This window comes from Mya arenaria, chromosome 7 (assembly GCF_026914265.1).
Source record: "Mya arenaria isolate MELC-2E11 chromosome 7, ASM2691426v1".
Classification (NCBI taxonomy): Eukaryota; Metazoa; Mollusca; class Bivalvia; order Myida; family Myidae; genus Mya; species Mya arenaria.
The window spans coordinates 50,601,107-50,619,667 of record NC_069128.1 but is presented as its reverse complement, the minus strand read 5'-3'; the positions used below and the strand labels follow the sequence as shown (position 1 = coordinate 50,619,667).

The following is an 18,561-nucleotide window of genomic DNA, read 5'->3' as shown; positions in this document are numbered from 1 at the left end:
TTTTATAGAATGGGATTTCAAAGGGTCTATGGTGATCCAGCTGTCAATACAAACAGACGGAGTTAACGATAATCTGATAACACGGTTGGATCAACAAAAACCTTAACTTTTGCGTAAGGTGATGAATAAACTTGCCAGGGGTATCAAATATCCCCTAACTATGACGTAGGCTTCACGTGGATATCACATGACCTTTTTGATTTTCGTATCGGGACCGGGCTCATTTGACTTTGTGAACTCGTATAGTTTACGACTACTCTAGTGAACGGATACATTTTATGGCAATCACATGTGAAACCTAAGGTAAAACGTTGGGTTTAAATGATAATTTAATCGCACTGGTGAATAATACTGTTCAGTTTTGTAAGGATTACTGCAACACGAATGTTTGTATAACAAAATTGTTAAAATAGAAAAATTATGTTTCACATTGTGCTATTTAAGCTAACAATGTACAATATGCTATGTTTAAAAATCAGAATCTTTAAGGTATGTCATCTATTGATGCAAAATATAAAAAAGGCGATAGCTGAATACTGTTTATATTCCATCTTCCATCTGTATGTTGCTTATGATTTAAACTAGTCTTATCCGATCATGACGAAAATAAAACTTGGATTGAGTAAAAACTTATTTTTTCTAACAAGCAATAGGTGGAGCACCGTAGCAAACAACGCTAACCTAACATAATGCGTCGGCAATGACGTCTGAACAAATTTCACAATGTCAACAAAACTATGTTCAGTGCTTAAACATCAAGTATGTTTGGTTATCAATAACTAAATGTAAGCGTACACAGGGATGTTGCATAATAGCTATGTCATTTTTAAAACAGCATTTAGTTCCTAAACTGATATGTAAGTGTGTTCGCTTTTCAGAGATACAATATCAAACGCAAATTTGAATAATTTATGATAGATATAAAACTATTGCAGGTTTCCGTGAAAGTGCGCACTCGAAATATCCTTTACTGTTACTTGTTGGACTAATAGATGTTAAGCAGTAACGATGTTACGCTCGTTAAGCTATTAGGAAATTGGTATTGCCATGCACTTTGTTTTTTTTTGTAAGTATTCAAAAATCTTTTGTTGACCCTTGTTGAAAAAATATTTGTGGGAAGTCCGTGAAATTGGTACCAAGGTAGCTTAAAAATGCCGGCCTGGCATCGTGAAGTTTGCAGCCTGACAGCGTGAAGTTTGCAGCCTAGCATCGTGAAGTTTGCAGTCTGACAGCGTGAAATATGCAGTCTGACAGCGTGAAGTTTGCAGCCTGACAGCGTGAATTTGGCAGCATGACATTCTGAACTTGACAGTCTGGCAGCGTCAACTTGACAGAATTAACGCCGCCAGGCAGCCTACTTCACGCCACCGGATTGTCAATTTAACGCCGTCATGCCACTCGGCCGCCTTTTTAACGCCATCAGACCGCCAATTCTGCGACGTTTGGCCGTAAGGTCTCACATGTCATGCCACCTTGCCGCCCATTTAACGCCAACACCTCGTCAACTTCACAACGAAATGCCGCCACACCACAACGTTGCGTACTATATGCCGCCAATTGGCTGACAATTTATTTCTGTCCATTGTGGCATTAAAGTCACTAGGCCGTCAACTTCGAGCGTTTTTACTAATGCCGCCAATTTTTGGGTCCCATGGTAGATTAATTCAGACTTATCTCTACGTATTTATGATTCAGATGTATTTTTAAAAGAATGTTTTTTCATTTTCTTTTTAAGAAAAAAAAATGAATCAGTAAATATAAGTTTGTTTAGTTTACTTGTTAGTTCGCACTCTACAATCAAACGATTGAAATGGTTATATGCACTAATCATTAAGCTACCGAGATGTGACAGTGCAGTTAAAAAACACGTATCTAATATCTTTGTGCATGCACATAAACTCAAGATAATGAAATCTTAGTGCGCTCTAAAAGTTCAAGTGCCTTAAATCGTAGTGCACGCAAAAAAACATAAGCGACTGAAATCTTAGTGCGCACTAAACAAGTACCTCACATCTAAAAGCACACTTAAAACACTCAAGCGACTGAAATCTGATTGCGCACTAAAAATGAAGTACCTAACATTTCCGCGCGCACTAAAAATACCAAGCGACTGAAATCTAAGTACGCACTAAAACCTCAAGCACCCGGAGTTTAAGTGTCTCTAAAAATTCAAGCGGATGAAATCTTAGGTCCCACTTAAAAAACAAGCACCTTATATTTTATTGCCTCTAAAAACTTAAGCGGCTGATATCTTAGGGCGCACTAAAAAATCAAGTACCTTAACTTCTAATGCTTCTTAAAATTCAAGCGACTGACATCTTAGGAAGCACTAAAAACTCAAGCACCTTAACTTTTATTGTCTCTAATATTCAAGGGGCTGAAATCTTAGGACGCACTAAAAACTCAAGCACCTTAACTTTTATTGCCTCTAAAATGCAAGCGACTGAAATCTTAGGACGCACTAAAAACTAAAGCACCTTAACTTTTATTGCCTCTAAATTTCAAGCGACTGAAATCTTAGGACGCACTAAAAACTAAAGCACCTTCATATTTATTGCCTCTAAATTTCAAGCGACTGAAATCTTAGGACGCACTAAAAACTTAAGCACCTTAACTTTTATTGCCTCTAAAAATTCAAGCGACTGAAATCTTAGGACACACTAAAATCTCAAGCACCTAAAACTTTAGAGCATGTAGAAACTCAAGCGTCTGAAATCTTAGGGCGCACTTAACATAAAGCAATTGAAATGTCTGTACGCCAAAGATGCTGAAATATTAGTACGGACGAACACGAAGTTATAAATAATCGTATCAAAAGTATGTGGCACTAACAAATATACATTGTCTAAAATGTAAGCATGCACCTGTATTCGAAGAGTATTTAAAATCAAACAATTTGAAAATTTATTTTAACACAATCATATTGGGTTTACTTTAAGATTTTGGTATCAAATTTATTCGAGAGTGTTCTTTTTTGTTTAGGAACAACAGCAGCTAAAATGCTTAATCAATGAAAAGAAAATGATAAATTCTTACATATCGTTATTTCCTTACAAACCTGTCTTGTGCATAAGTTAACTAATATAAACATTAACATGAGCTTATACAGTTGGTTGTCATATTCTCTTTAGTAATATAGATATGAATATGAATTATCTTAAAATTAAAACTTACTACTATAAATTGTCATAGTTATTTAAATCTATTGAGAACTAAATATGCTGGTAAAATGATAGATAGGTTTATGAATTTAACACAAATCAGAAAAAAAATCCACTAAAACTATTCGCTTTTGTCGAAATTTTGGTTATCGTATTTATTTTAAAGATGATTAAGTTTGAGTATTTAATTTACATTTATATCAAAATCAAAGTATTAAATTAAAACAGCCGTTATATTATATTATCTGAAAACATAGAAGTTTTTATAAATAATTCAAGGGCATTTACATTTTTTAATCATTTTTTAAGCATTTTTCAATAAGTGATGTAATCTATGTCTGCGGACTTCGTTCAAACTTTATAGGGTATCTATTTTTTATTTATTTTGATTTGAATAAGTGAAAATGTTAATTCCTCATCTTCATTAAATGTAAAGAAGATCATTTATGAAGACAATGCAGATATCCTAACAGTTGACAGTTCCTGTATTTCAATGAAGAATACTTTTCAGTTATGAAAGGAGGTCTGAGTTCAACTCTCAGCGGGAACAATTGTAGATGAGTATTTGCATTGTGATATAGCATTTATCAATTTTCTTATAATATGAAACTCATTATCAATATCGTATTTCTACAGTTTACTGTGTCTCCTCTATTTAAAATAAGCTTTGCTGTCTCATTATAAAATGATATCCCTTTATTGCATTTAAACGTGTATTTTGTGATTTGTTATTTTTTCTTTGTTTTTGTGCCAGTTTGGATAGTATTTGGGGTTTAATTTTTGTCCTGGATTTGTTTTACTTATTATTTTAAAATTGAAACAATCCATTTTTTTTATTTGAATTCCTTATTGATGAGGATTATTATCGTTCTTAAAGGTGTTCAAGGGAAAGGTATGTTTATTTTTCAAGGTTGTATGGAGAATTTCACAAATCTGTCTTATTTTAATATAATGGTCGTAATATGTCGTAAACTTTGATGCATCAATTTAAAGTTGCAAATTCACATGTCAGTAAACATTCGCATATAAAACTCACTTAAGGCATATAAACCTCATAATGTCTTCTTTTTCTGGCAATTCTGACCCATGGTGGGTCGGATCCGAAGGAAACAACGACAAAAGACAGCATTTTCTCGAGCAAATAATCTCCTGATTCAAATGGTTGAACTTTTTTATACCACTTAATATTATACTGACAATATACTTTTACCAAGTGAGGTGACTTAGTGCTACCGCAAAGGGAAGTTTAATTTGCTAATTGTCAAATGTCAAGTACGCATACTCCATTCTCATGTGAAACCATGTGACGATATACTGTACTTTTGAATAGTAATGTGTTGCGATATTTTTTTACCATAATTATAGTGATTTTAAAATAAACAAAATCATTTGTGATATGGACTACATTTATATATCATGCAAGTCTTACAACAAAACTAAATATTACATACCTCCTTTGAAAACACTGTTCCTTCAATTTCTCATTTAAGTTTATAGGGTGTAACTTTCTACAAACTACATTGGATATTTCTGGCACATTACTAGTATATCAAACAAAAATGACCAAAATCACTGAAGTCATGATTGCATGTATATGACACACACAGCAACTTTTGTGTACGATACAAACAAACATATCCTACTTTATGAGAAGTATAGCTATCAAAATATGAATTAAATTATCATGAGACACACTAAATGTTTTTCTCTCTATGACTGTGGGTTTAGATTGCACGTTATTTCACAGGTAAAGAATTTAACCTGTCACAAAAGATTGCATTACATGTCAAACATTGCCTCAACCAAGTTCATTGCGCAATTAAAGGCATTTATAACTCTGGTGTAACATATTCACGCGAAATTAACGCGCTGACGTTCAATGCAAATCTAATATCCCCTGACAAACAAATAAAAGGGACGTGTGTGTTGCTTTTGACCAGCTAGTAAATTGTCGTAACAGAAAAAAACGCATTTTTGAGCGTTAAAACTGTACCCTAAGCATTAGACCAAAATAAACATTCTAGTTAACGTTACACAGAAATAATCTCGAACCGGTTTTAGCAACAAATGTTGTATATACATTTCGCAAATAAAATATGATGTTGTTTTATTGTTTTCTCACGTTTAATGCATGGATGTTTATGCTGTAAGGATAAATTCGATATCAAGAATAGTTCCATCTCATTTCATTATAAACGATTTGCTTCACAAGTTTATTTCACATAACACATATCATAAACAAGAATAAAAATAGTTCATATAACTTCACAATATACATACATTGACGACGATTTTCTTACCACATAAACGTAAATGAATATATAAGTAATAGCAAAGCATTTTCGTGTTGCAAAACAATCATTAGCGCTTGAGGTGTTCAAATCTTGAATTCAGGGAGCAGTATCTATTACCCAACATGCACTAAGACAATATTTTATTATTATGTACAGTATGGCAAAACATTCAATGTTGTCACTGAACAAAACATCAGTGAACGTTTCGTTTTCAGAGTAGGACACAACTGGACAAAAGCATTTTATACTATATTGAAGCAACAGCCATAGCTTATTTCGAATACAACTACTTTTCGAACGTCACTATTCTTTTGCATCGCATTTTATGGTCAGAAATGTATGTTTTTAATAGTTTACAGTATTGGTGATATCATTAAAAAGATAACACATAATAATTAAAGTTCAAAAGTGCATTAATCATTTAACAAATCTTTTTCAACTTGGTATACTATGAATGAAGCTGGAAAGAAAACTGAAAGTATGTATCAAGGATGGAACATTGATGAATTAATCTGTCGCTAAAGTAATTTTTGCGGCGTGTCGATATAAAATCGCAGGGTTTCCAAGTAGTACCTAAGTGTTTATACTTAATTACAAATTTAATTTTTGTTTTATATGTGGAACCTAGTGGCTCACAATTTGGTAATATTATAATTTGATTAAATGTAACAGTCATTGCACGACGCTAAATTACAGGAGATTAGTTTTTTAAGTGAAATTTATTTATTTCATTATGGTAGTGTTTGATGTCTGTATTCATATATTGTTAATATATACACTTAAAGTATTTCGATAGCATATAAGCATTTAGAGTAGAAGTATTACATATTGGCCTTTTCTTGTACAAACACGTTGATTTGTGATTATTCACGAATGAATTCCTTCTGTATAAATTTGAAGCGTTTGCAGCTGTGTGAGACATTACCATTTTCCAATAGTTAATAACAGAGCACTAGTCATTACCAAAAAATATTGTTCAATCAAAACTGAATACTTGAGGACAAGCGACACACAGACTTCGTTTCAAATAAAACAGCTTTGATTTGAATAGACTTGACTATCAAATAACTCATTATCTGCTGACAGATGAATGGCTTATTAATCCGCTATGGGTGAATAATTAACGAGATATCTCTCCATTTATGTTATCAAATACATCCATCTGCAATTTTCCACTTGGGGAAAAGAGCCCGTGGTACAGGTATTGTTGAGTTTGGTCGTTTGATTAATCATAGTGCTCATTACAAATGATATCTGCTTAGACATCTTCAAATTATACCATTGTTAAACAAAATATTATGACAAACCTCATTATTTCACAGGCATTTTCAATTCGCAAATATATCAGATAACACATCTTTATGATCGCTTTTAAAATAGCTAAATATTTATAGAGTTGCCTAAGCGATGTGTACAATAAAGATATGTGATACTTTTCGACCATCTTTGTTACCGCAAGGTGGCGTTTCAGTATTACAGTCGTATCAAGGATCGAAAGAGGCGTGCTAATTTCAAAAAAGCTTCGGCATGGGTAATTCAGTAAACCATTTTACAGATAGGCAGGTCGTTTCATTTTTACCGTTTGGGATACATACATATACGGATTTTATGACATATAATTTAATTGTGAGAACGATTTAACATGTTGACGACATTACAAATTATCTTTTAGCATTATAAACTAAATAAAATAAAAAGGAATATAATTCGAATGAGTGTATGTTCACATACTGAAGCAAGGCTTTGGTGATGGAAATGGCTTTAACTTAAGATATCAGATGACCTTTGTTACTCATATATGTTTTTTGCAAAGCAAGCACGCAATAAGGTGCGTACAACATTTTAATGAAATTTCGTTGAATTAATAACAAATAGTAAATGAACATTCTATGCATTACCAAACATTCAGCATAACGTGATTATTTTTTCAGTACACTATGAATGTGTAAAATAGGATATACGAAGAACGAATGGATTATATTAACTGTTAAGTATTTGGCTTATTATCTGTGTCCATATTGTGACATAATCAATTTGGATGCATATAATAGGAACACCAAAATTGCAGCAATGTGACATTCATGTAAAAGGAGATACGGATGTTGGCCCAGTTGCTGATATTAACATACAAGGAGCAACGTGGTATGTCGAGTTTATTTCATTTATTTTATCTAAGGAACTAAGCCACGATTTGTTTCGAAATGTGCAAAGAAATGGTGAAGTTTATTACTTTAATTGAATAAACGAAAAAAATATTAATAGATCTGTTTATTAAACTTTTAGGCACTAATTTCAAATGTATCAAACAATACCCATTCAAATGGTACCAAAATGAGATTCATCATGTCAAACAACTTAACATTATGATTAATGGCACAATAAACAAAATCTCCTGTACTTGATTAATTGACGCTTATGAGAACGCATCGTTATTACAGATAAATAATATAAACATTTCCCAATGTTAATGTACCATATATGTAGTAAACAAAATATAGTGTAGACCAGCATTGTGTACATCAATATTGCGGCCCAACGGGTGTAGCGCAAGGAAAGTCTACAAATGGTGTACGATGTCAATAACATTTCTTAAGTTATACAATTTCGGCAGTAGATCAGTTCAATCTTGATGAATAATAAAGGACTGATAAAAGTCATTAATATATATATATATATGTATTTTTTCACTTCGACAACCTGTCGACATTTCTCAAGACGACAATAATAAAAACATCTTTATAATATCTCATTTATTCATTTGACTCGGAAATAATACAACCTTTTGGCACGATTTAAAGATTGGTGCCAAAAAATGGAAATATATGTGGTCACCGCGTGACCTGTCCTACACCATTGGCGTTGATTTATTCATTTTTGAGGTATGATATAAATCCATGTGTGTATTGTAGTTGTGTTTGCTATGTCATAACTTTTGGGGTGAAGAAGAGTATTAGGTCGGATTTGAAGGGATTTAGTATCTTTGTGTACGACAGAAATTTACGCAAACATTCAATATGCTAAATAACAAGTGATAATAATTTGTTTTTTCTGCATCAAAACCTGTAGTTTATTCAAGAACCAGTCCTGGAAGAATGTATACATGGAATATAGCGTATACATGTATTCAGGGTCATGTTGTGCATGAACATATCTCAGGAAACTTATAATAATGTGCAGTAAATGTAAATTGCTTAGTGTCCTATGTATACTATATTTCCAATTTAACTGCTCTCACACCTTTAGTTAATACGTACCTACAACCATTATTTCATTCATAATACTGTCACACTTACAAACTGCGTTATGTTACCGCTTGACTCAAAACAACACTGCAATCATGTCGTTTGAAGATAAAAAAAATAGCTCGTAAGAAATGTTTTATTCCAAATACATGTTTTTAAACTTAATAACTTTCTGTTTTGGCATGTTTATGACTTTGTTAGCATTGTTACATTCTAAATATCAAGCATTAAGCGTTTTAGCGATACATAATCAAATTATTTAATCCAGTCCAGCATTTGTTCATTTGATCGGCTCACTTTTTATATCTTTATGATACTATTGTTGTGATTTGCTGTGCCAAAAAGGAAAACAATGGTAGATTAACATGATAAGAAATAAGAACATTTTTTGTATATGGCATCATGTTTGTAACATTTCACCAGTCTCTCCAAATCAGCGTAGAAGACCATGATTTCAAAAATCCAGTTGCACTGAAAAATTAGTGTGGCCACCATTGCAATATTTTCGTATGATATACATATTTTTCGTCTCAAACTGGCCTGCTTTCGCGGAAGCATCCCATTATTGTGGAAACGTTTAAGCCCAAACGTTATCTACAATTAATTGTCATTCGAATCTAACTCAAATATGTTAATTTAGAATTTGAATGTGTTTTCTAATCTTAAGAGTCTTCAAGTTTCTATGACCAATGAAATAAAAGTAAATACGTTATATTTTGATTCATCGCCTTTGTTGAATTTTGAATTGACATCCTTAATTTGACATGTAGAAGTTTTACATAAAGTCATTATATGGCGTTTAAGAAATTAACAATCCTGCCTGAAATAATATATTCATATCCTTTACGTATTTAACGCCAGCTCACATTTCATTGTATCATCAATCAAATAACACAAAAGTATACTCATTATCATAGGTGACACTATCTTTTGAGGGAAGCAATACCCATCAATGCTTGCGTTAAATATATCATTTCTACCTTCAGAATGCAATTCATTATCATATTAACAAGTAAAGCCCGTCTGTACCCACACATTTCATTTTGAACGGAAGAAATTGTCATCAAAAAGCAATTTCGTGATATACTGCGTAACATTTTTGCTAATTCAGACAAAAAATCCACGACAGCGATAATAAATGATTTAGTTTATTTAGCGGATAAACATCTTAGGATATTTGTAAACATGGATGTAAAAATTGTTAAATGTTATTCATCATCAAAGCCTGTAGCATTGTGTTTCAAATGACACTTTAAACTGGATAAATACGGCAACAGAAACACGACAAGAGTAAGAGTTAAAAACACTGAAATTCATTGAAATTGTCATGACAATTACACAAAATAGAACACACACACACAGAACACAAGTGTATTTTCACACATAACATCACACATATATACACCAATTAAGTAGACCATGATAGCCCATGATTCTTGTTTTCATTATTAAGCATTTGCTTGTATTTTAATAAGTTTTAAACTAGATGAGATTCTTTACAGTAAGATTAACAGTTGCAGATGTTCAAACTCTTTTTTTTTCAGAAATAATATTACGTATGAATCATTTTACTACTATTAAACAGTCGATACTAAAACTAGTAACACTTATTTATGTAAAGTAATGAAATTCTTCCTCTGAACAAAAGTAATTGTAATTTATTCAGTTTTTAGAAAGGATTATGTCCTTGAATACTTAACAACCCCTATCTAAATTGTTTAAAAATCAAGATATCAATATCAATTAAACACACAAAGTACATTGGCAAACTCTTAAAACTGCGAAAAACAGTGGTAAACATACCGCTGATTGTTTACTTTTTTAAAATATGGCAAGGTAATACTAAACTTTAAACTCTTGTATTAGTTTATGTAATGCTAAAAAACAACATGCAACCCGTAAGATCATTTTATGAAATATCATATAATCACGGCACCGCTAGTAATCGAAATTATATGCACTTAACATTATAATCCTTCATCAACATGCATTAAGTCATTATGACAAAGCTACTATTTTTAATATTTGGGATTATCTGTTTAATCATTTTCTGTCAAAAATGTCAAGATCGCCCTAGCGCAACAATATGAATACAGTAACAGGCAGAAGAACCAAATTATTTTTACTAAAAAATAATGATATCTGAAGTTTCCTCTTCTTATGTCCCAGAAATATTTTGTTATGCAAAGATGCTTTAAATATAAGACGGCCGCCAAGATAGCCACCATAAAGCGAAATAAAACCATTTATAAAAGTTGACAATCAGTAACTTAAAGTAAAACATAAATAATCCTTAACATGTTAATCTGATATTGAAGTATACGTGTTTCATTATTGTTATTGTCAAAATATATATCTTTTGTTACAATGTAAACATGATATGTTAATACTGTAAAAAACAAATTGATGTTTGCTCCTTTGCTCAATAACACCTGGAATCATTATCTATTATTTTTCATATCTTCTTGAAATAAGTATTGAATTTTGATTGCATTAAAGCATTTAAGTATTTTTTTAAAATTGTTTTCTAAACATATTTATGTCAATATTTTAACATGAAAACTGCACTCACACAGATTTACAGTTTTGACAACCTTTTTTGTCTTAGAATGAGCCAATTATTGCGTATATATATGCAAATCAGTGATATAAAACTGCTGACAAAAGATCATATCGCACAGTTTCATATATTCATTAGAAAATTACTGTTTTATGGCTAAAAGCGTTACTAACGGTTTAAGAAAAATGCATAAAACATCAATTTGTTTATTAATAATAACTTAAATATGAAAATATGCGACCTGATCTTTGTCAGCAGTCTTATATCACCGGTTTCCATGAATTTACGCATACATTGGCACGTTCCAAGACAAAAAAAAAATCATAAAAAAGTTGTCAAACGTTCAATATGTGGGATTGCAGTTTTAAAACGGATCCAACGCAGGTTAGGTAATTTGACCTTGATAAAAAATCGTTTAAAATGAGATGTTTGTTATATTGCAATTATTTAGATCAAATGAAGCTTTTTAACAATTTAACTATTATAAGTATGCGAAACTGATGTTTCCTCACAATATAAGATACATACATATATATAATAATATATTAATAATATATTAATTTTGTGTGAAAAAACCCAAAGTTTGGCGTTACTTTTGATCATAATTCTGGTATTACTGTTTACATGTTTTTATCAAAAATAAAATAAACAAGAAGTAATAAACAACTCTATTCCTTTCTAAATTGATTTGTATGTTGTATTACATTAAATACGTATGTAAAATTAGCTCAATTTCAGAAAATGGACAGAATAATAATACTACTACTAATAAAAATAATAAAAATATACCAGGTAAGTTGAATATTTAACAATTTTATTTTATATAAAATCTTTACAAGATGACTGCATTAATTTATTTTTTCTTTAAACATATGTTTTCAAAAACGTGAATGAATTGGGTTTTTTTGCAAAACGAAACTTAAGTGTAAATAATATTTGTTATACATGTGGGAGCATCGGCAACATGAGCCTTAAGCATTTTTGTTATACATGGGTGATCATCGGCAACCTCGGCCTCAAGCATCTTTGTTTTACATGCGGAATCATCGACAACATGAGCCTTAAGCATCTGTGTTATACATGAGGGATCATCGGCAACATGAGCGTTATGCATCTTTGTAATATTTGCGTAATCAGCGGCAACATGAGCCTTATGCATCTTTGTAATATTTGCGTAATCATCGGCAACATGAGCCTTATGTATCTTTGTAATATTTGCGTAATCAGCGGTAACATGAGCCTCATGCATCTTTGTAATATTTGCGTAATCAGCGGCAAGATGACCTTTAAGCATCTTTGTTATACATGCGGTATCATCGGCAACATGAGCCTTATGCATCTTTGTAATATTTGCGTGATCAGCGGCAACATGAGCCTAAAGCATCTTTGTTATACATGCGGGATCATCGGCAACATGAGCCTTATACATCTTTGTAATATTTGCGTAATCAGCGGCAAGATGACCCTTAAGCATCTTTGTTATACATGCGGTATCATCGGCAACATGAGCCTTATGCATCTTTGTAATGTTTGCGTGATCATCGGCAACATGAGCCTTATGCATCTTTGCAATATTTGCGTGATCATCGGCAACATGAGCCTAAAGCATATTTGTTATACATGCGGAATCATCAATTACATGTACCTCAAGCATCTTTGTTATACTTGCGGAAGCATCGGCAACATGTAACTCAAGCATGTTTGTTATATATGCGGGATCTTCGGCAAAATGAGCCTTAAGCATCTTTGTTATATATACGGGATCATCGACAACATGAGACTTATGCATTTTTGTTTAATATCCGGATCATCGGCAACATCAGTCTTAAGCATCTTTGTTATATATACGGGATCATCGACAACCTCAGCCTTGAGCATTTGTGTTATACATGCGGGATCATCGGCAAGATGAGCCTAAAGCATCTTTGTTATACATGCGGGATCATCGACAACATGAGCCTTAAGCATCTTTGTTATATACATGGGATCATCGACAACATGAGTCTTAAGCATCTTTGTTATATATATACGGGATCATCGACAACATGAGCCTTAAGCATGGTTGTTATACATGCGGGGCAATCGGAAACATGAGCCTGAAGCATTTTTGTTTTACATGCGGGATCATCGACAACATGAGCCTTAAGCATCTTTGTTATACATGCGGGATCATCGACAACATGAGTCTTAAACATCTTTGTTATATATACGGGATTATCGACAACATGAACCTTAAGCATCTTTATTATACATGCGGGATCATCGACAACATGAGCCTTAATCATCTTTGTTATACATGCGGGATCATCGACAACATGAGCCTTAAGCATCTTTGTTATACATGCGGGATCATCGACAACATGAGCCTTAAGCATCTTTGTTATACATGCGGGATCATCGACAACATGAGCCTTAAACATCTTTGTTATACATGCGGGATCATCGACAACATGAGCCTTAAGCATCTTTGTTATACATGCGGGATCATCGACAACATGAGCCTTTAGCATCTTTGTTATACATGCGGGATCATCGACAACATGAGCCTTAAGCATCTTTGTTATACATGCGTGATCAGCGGCAACACGAGCCGTAAGCATTTTTGTTATATATGCGTGATCATCGGCAACTTGGGCCTTAAGCATTTTTGTTATACATGCGGGATCATCGGCAACATGAATCTAAAGCATATTTGCTATACATGCGGAATCATCAATACCATGTACCTCAAGCAATATGAGCCTTAAGCGTCTTTGTTATACACGTGGGGCTATCGGCAATATGAGCCTTAAGCGTCTTTGTTATATATGCGGGGCCATCGGCAATATGAGCCATAAGCGTCTTTGTTATACACGCGGGTCCATCGGCAATATGAGCCTAAGGAATCTTTGTGATACATGTCGGATCATCTACAAAATGAGCCTTCAGCGTCTTTGTTATACACGCGGGGCAATCGGAAACATAAGCCTAAGGAATCTTTGTTATACATGCGTGATTATCGACAACATGACCCTTAAGCATGTATGTTATACACACGGGGCAATAACCAACATTAGCCTAAGGCATCTTTGTTATGCATGCGTGATCAGGGACAACATGAGCCTAAGGCATCTTTGTTATCCATATGGAATCGTCGACAACATGAGCATTAATGCATCCTTGTTATCCATGTGGAATCGTCGACAACACGAGCCTAAAGCTCTTTTGTTATACGTGCGTGATCATCGACAACATGAGCCTGAAGCGCCATTGTTATACATGCTTGATCATCGACAACATGAGCCTTAAGCGCCTTTGTTAAACATTCAGGATCATCGAAAGCATGAGCCTCAAGCATTTTTGTCCCTCATGCGTGATCATCGACATCATGAGCCTTAAGCGCCTTTGTTAAACATTCATGATCATCGACAGCATGAACCTAAAGTATCTTTGTCATTCATGCGGGAACATTGATAACAAGAGCTTTACGTATCTTCTTTATGCATGCGTTAACATCGACAACATATACATTAAGCATCTTTGTCATTCATACGGTAACATCGACAGCATGAGACTTCAGATTAACTGCCATACATGCTTGATCATCAACACTGTGGGCCTTAAGCATCTTTGTCATACATGCGGGAACATTGACAACATGAGCCTTATCAATATGTGGCAAACATGCGGGAGTAAAGAAATCATAAATTTGGCAGAAAAAAAACGATAAATCCGTAGCAAAAGCTTGGCCTGTTATAAATCTTTAAAATTTTATGACGTGCTTAAGTGGAAACGACCTGTTCATTTAATGAGTTACATTGTATTCATTAATGGTATTTAAAAATGCTGAATTGACCGACAAATAAGTTATGCATAATACATTTAGTTATTACAAAAACATTCAAAAAAGTAACCAATCATTATTAATAATAATGTTATTTAATGACAAACATTGAAATAGAAAATGTAGGACAGTTTTTATTTAATTTAATCGAATAAGACACATTATATAGAAACAGTTATAAACTATGTGGAAATCACGGTAAAGTTACACGATCCTACAGAGGATCAGCACATAACTTAGGTAACATACCATTTAGATTAAGTAGAAATATTCCAGTAGTATTTTATAAATTACTTTGATATAATAGTCACTTTATTATGCAGTGAATATATGAAAGAGTGGTGCAGACAAATGAGGTAAACAACAGGAGAACATATCAATGAAAAAATAAAAATAAACACATGGAAATGTAAATGTAATTTATGGTAAGTTATCTAATATTGGTTGACAGTTTATTTTTTTATGAATCAATCTGTCGCAAATGATTTAAGAATTTAGACGAATTTAGAGCAATTTTGTTTGACACGCGAATGCGTTCAAAATAACTTAGAATCGATTAAAGTAAGTAATTTAGTATTTGTGGACAGTTTAAAATTTCTTAATCAATATGTTGCAAGTAAGTTTATGATTTACCTTAAGAGGCATTTTGTTTTAAGCGACTATGCTTTCAAGTATTTATTTTAAAACGCATCTTACCCATATGATTATATTTTTAATTCTGAACAGTTTAATGATATTTTTTGTGTCTCTGTTCAAAGATAAAGATATATCTGATGATAATAACAACCATGTACAAAATAAATGGGAATCATTTCGCTGTAATTACAATGGGCGATTATCATAACCCTTACTTTAAAACGGGGTTCTTTTATTAGAAGATATACTCCAGAACATTCGAAAGACCCGTATTAAACATTACAGGTTAGATCCATGTCATTACGTTAGTTTTCGTGGACTTACTTGGGATGCATATCCTAAATTGACAAATATAAAGCTAGATTTAATTGCTGCTATTGACATGCATTTTTTAATAAAAAAGACTACGTGGTGGTATAAGCAACATCGATATTTATATTGAAAAGAAAATAACAAATACCTAAACTATTATGATAAAAATAGGCACAAATTAAATAATGTACCTTAAATGCAAAGAACGTAAGTGAATTGGCTATTAGTGAACAACTACCAACAGTTAACTTGAAATGGGTGGATTCGAAAAAAGTTCTAAATCATAGAAATATAATTTTATTTTTGAAAGTTATCGAAAATAACCCAAAGAGATACATGACTGACATTCTGTTTATCCTTAAACATATGAAAACTTGGTGGTAAAAGATATGGATATCCCCTTAACAGTTCATAAAACAACACAAAATAATACCGACACTCTAACACAGAAAACTTTGTTTTACATCGTTGAAATCTCAAATTGTATCTCAGTCTTTGAAAGAAACTAACAACAATACACAGGATATGACAATCTGGTAAAATATGACTACCTGAATATATTGGTTTTAATGCAAAGCAGAGAAGAAATGCTAAAATTCGTTTGAAAACGATTTCTATAAAGAAATGAAAACTCTTAAAAAAAAACAAATATGCCTTTAAGGTACACAAGATGAATACTAGGTACTTGTTAAACAGGCAACAGGGTAAAAAAACTGCCAAATGTTTTTCAGCAATCTATTAGCGATGGATACAATTAAAGAATAGATATTTCTTAATCGTCTTTGCTGTGTTGGAATGACTTTTATGGATTTGAATAAGTAATTTATGTATAATTTTAATTACGATTCGTTTTAAGAAAATGTGACAAAAAGGTACCCAAGAATAAAATGTCTATCTGAAAAATCTAACCATTTTACACAAAGTTTTCTGCTTTTTTACAAATTCTGATTGTAATGGATTGATTAACGTATAGATGCTCCATTCAAATATTTTAATTGATTAGTGAATGGGTCCGTCCTTATTCTATCTTCTGTACTAACGAATAGTTCGATTTAATTAGATGTGAATTATTTTTTCAAAATGACGTTTGTATATACTTATACAGTCAAACCCGATTGACTTGAACTCCCCTGGGACCGGTGAAAATACCGCGATCCTTGGAATATTTAAACCGAGCGGAAATGCTTACCTTCATTATAAAGAAATCGGACCCTTACATCCAACGAGGAGATCGAGGTAAGCGTATTCGAGCCAACGGGACACGACATTAGAAATAGCTGAGGATGTTTCAAGTCCCCATGATTGCTAACATTTACTTCCAATTTACTTTGAAAACTAGGAAAACACAAAACCCGAAGTAAACATTTAAAATGTGTCATGAGCAAATAGTGTACGACTTTCAGTAGGCGTGTCAGACACCTTTCTCAGGGAAAGAGGCTACATATGGTAAATTTTGTATATGATACATTTTTTCCATAATTCAACAAATAGTAGCGAGACTGAAAAAAATGTTGTTTGGTACAGACATAAGCTCACACTCTATAACATACCGGTATTAAATAATTTCTTTTTCAGTTTGGCAACATCATCAGAGACAGTTTCGCCAATAAAGAAAATGCTGGTTGCAGAAGGTAACTCAAACATGGCTTAATCAGGAACTGAAAATAACTTCATATAGCCGTAAAATATTCTTCGATTTTAACAGGACGCAAAATATTGAAGCTTGAAAAAAACAACCAAATAATGTGAAAGTTAATCTGGGTTTTACTTAAGGTATTTAATCAATTGCTTTAGCCACATCAATTGATTGAAAAAGTTTTACTTTATGAACAAAATATATAGATCAATTTTCAAAATTAACACAAGCCCGCAATCCCAACACTGGTAAAATATATCTCGGGCTTGCTCGAATTTTTGTATAGCAGGGCTTGTTCAAAACTTCGATAACAAGCAATATAATAAGAATTCAGGCTTGTTCATCCATAAGCCAATTCCGATGACTGAAAGATGTGTTATGATGGGCTTAAGACCCATTTATTTCAGACCTGTAATGATGTTAACAAAAGTATGCCATATTCAATCTATAAGAATACTTGTAAAAGTTTGCTTTTTTCTCTTAAGAAAATATGATGACATGGCCAGCCAAGAAGAACACACTACGACTTCCACTCCCACAAAGATCACCAATGCTGACCTGAACAGGATGCTGTTTATTGTCTTTAAGAAGCAGGTGACAAACTTTTCAGAACGGTGACAATCATGAGCAAATTTAAGTATGTACTATGTCTGCTATAGTTAACATTTAACAACACCATAGAGTAAATAAACTTTGATTTATTATAATATCACAAACATGCAGGGCTTCTGTTAAATGAAATTTGGAAGTATATTACTTCATTTCAGCTTGTCAAAACTTACAAAATAGAGTTCTTGGAGGGACAAACCCTTTCACTATTTTGGAGAAAACTTCCATAAGTGAAGGCTTGGAAGTTCAGAATATTAAAATATGTTGTCAATGTTACTTTGTGGTCAC

The 18,561-nt window shown here is 32.7% G+C and overlaps 1 long non-coding RNA gene across 1 annotated transcript; it reads left to right on the top strand.

Moving 5' to 3' along the window:
• The first annotated feature begins 7,543 nt into the window (after positions 1–7,543).
• Positions 7,544–18,207, top strand: LOC128240564 (uncharacterized). Its single transcript, XR_008262197.1, has 3 exons — positions 7,544–7,597; positions 17,604–17,659; positions 18,150–18,207. It is a non-coding gene; the product is annotated as an uncharacterized LOC128240564 (long non-coding RNA).
• The last annotated feature ends 354 nt before the right edge of the window (positions 18,208–18,561 follow it).